This window comes from Neovison vison, chromosome 9, assembly GCF_020171115.1.
Source record: "Neovison vison isolate M4711 chromosome 9, ASM_NN_V1, whole genome shotgun sequence".
Taxonomy (NCBI): Eukaryota; Metazoa; Chordata; class Mammalia; order Carnivora; family Mustelidae; genus Neogale; species Neogale vison.
In genome coordinates this window covers 28633975-28636696 of record NC_058099.1, presented here as the reverse complement: position 1 = coordinate 28636696, position 2722 = coordinate 28633975, and positions in this window count along the sequence as shown.

Genomic DNA, 2722 nt, shown 5'->3' with positions numbered 1-2722 from the left:
AAGCAAAAATCATAATACCATCTGATACACTTCTTAATTAATGTAGAGAAAATATTTAAATTATATGATAAATAGAGAAGGTAAAGGAACATAAAATGAGATAAACTTTGTACGTTGTATACTTTGTTCATTCTGGTAAAATGTTGATACCAGCAGACTGTGAGAAGTTACACATAGAGAATATAATACCAAGAGTACCAATGTAAAAGATCTATACAAAGATATGTACTTAAAACAAAAAAAAAATTACATCTATTACAAAGTAACCCAAAGAAGGCAGGAGGGAGAAAACACAAATCAAAGGCAGAGAGAACAAAGAGAAAACAGAAAATAAAACAGGAGACTAAATCTCTACTATATCAATAACTATATTAGATGTAAATGGCCTAAATACACTGATTAAAAGTCAGTTATTGGTAGAGTGAATTAAAAAAAAAATGACCCAATTATAAAACTGCTGTAGAATTACTTCCCCCTTTGAGAAAAGTAGGCAATGAAATGAAAATCTTTGAACCCTGGTAGCACTTGTTTCCCAGAGATCTGTGAATCCTGAAGGAGCCTGTGGATCTGTATTGGGAATAAGTCCATATTGGCCTTGTGTGAAAGTCAGGTCCTCTAAAGCGCCAAGAGATGAAAGAGTTAGGCAGAATTCTCCATGACGATCATGCAGGGGGAACAGAAAGAGATCCAAGAGCAGGGATGATTTTTCCAGATGCCTAAGCAAAGGATAGATATTGTCAATTGTTACACTACAGACTCACACGTGTGGATGCCATTGTGCACTTTACTAACCAAAGAATTGATTCCATTTGCCTCTTAGGATATTGGGATGAATTGAGTTGAAAGTAAGGTAGGAAGAATAGTAGAAAGGGAGGGAGGAGAGGTGGTGGGCCAAACCATTAATGTGGGCCCACGTCTAGAGAGAGTATCAGTTAAAACTAATACAAACCACAGGTAATTAAATAGAACTGTTGGAACACATGTTCAAGAAACAGAATTTTAAAATTTTAAAAATAAGAATACTAAAAAATGCTTTGGCAGCTTTAAATGAAACACTCTCTGGAGAAAAACATATTACTTTACAACTCTATATTCTGTAGATAAATGAAAGGAGACTGATCTGGATAAATACATATGAATGTACAGACAAAATTTTAAAAATCATAAGAAAACTTTAAGTGTAAGCACAGGGAAAATAACTTGTAGATACTGGATACATCAACAATAATAAAAATAATTTCTTTAAGATTTTGTTTATTTATTTGTCAGAGAGAGTGTGTGCACAAGCAGGGGAAGTGGCAAGCAGAAGGAGGAGGCTCCCCACTGAGCAAGGAGCCTGATGTGGGACTCAATCAGGTCCTGGGATCAAGACCTGAGCTGAAGGCAGACACTTAACCAACTTGGCCACCCAGGCATCCCCTTAAAGTAATTTGTAAAAAAAAAAAAAAAAATTCATTGAGAGGAAGAAATATTTTGGTCTCAAAACTAAAAGAGTTCTCTAGGGCCCAGGTTAAACTTTACTTGAAAACACACACACACACATACACACACACACAATCTACATATAAATATACACACATGTACCTAAAACTTCAGGATAAAGTCATATATGACTGGTTTCAAAACCGGGAAAATTCTAGGAAGCATGAGACTCATTCCACAGAATAAACCATCTCTAGATTTCTTATAAATATTTAGTATATTTCTGTAATTTTTATACATGAAGACAATGGGAAAATCTCTCACTTATCCCTCTTAGTTCTTAAAATATGATAAAACCAAAGAATCACCTGAAAGAAATAGTCTCTAATAATTTACAGTACTGTCCCCAGATCTTCCTATATATATACTAAAATGTTATCATTAGATCTAACATCATGTAGCTCTAAATATGCATACATAGCAATACATATTTCTAATTACATTTAAAATCATGTTGCATAGTTTACATATTTAGATTTCATAATGCTTCAGGAATACAAAAAATAAAAGTTAGAGAAAATGTGTATATTGTTGAAAAAGCATTAGACGGAAATGAAATAATGTGCATCACAAGAAATCCACTCTCACTCTTACATAGCCAGACGGATACAATCCATTACACCCTCAATAGACACAATGACTAGTCTTCAAGCAAGAGGTAGAAAGCACCTTTTGTCACACAGAGTTCACTCTAATTTATCTGTTAATTGGGCTGACCATCTCTTAGAGAATTGACTTTATCCAGGAGGAAAAAAAAAAATTCTCATGTCTTGATGGCAAGAGATAGTCTTACAACTTGAAGCATGATGTCTGTTGAAGTTAGGCTCAGCCCCTGCTGCAGAAACCGTGAGACAGGTGTGCCATCTCCTTTGATGCTTACATTTGAAAAAAAACCAGATAGGCATTTTGTCAGCTTTATGACCCAGAAATATCTTTTTCAAGGCCAAAGAACCATTTCTTTGGATAACCATTTCTTCTTCCTCGTAGTCTTTCTCTTCTTTCCAAAGAACCATTTCTTTGGCCTTGAAAAAGATATTTCTGGGTCATAAAGCTGACAAAATGCCTATCTGGTTTTTCAAAAGGATTTACATTGGTGGCGGCTTCTTTCTTCTTCCTTCTTCCTTCTCCTTCTCCTTCATTGTCTTCTTCTTCTTCTTCTTCGTCTTCTTCTTCGTCGTCATCTTCTTCGTCGTCTTCTTCTTCTTCTTCTCCTTCTTCTTCTTCGTCGTCATCTTCTTCA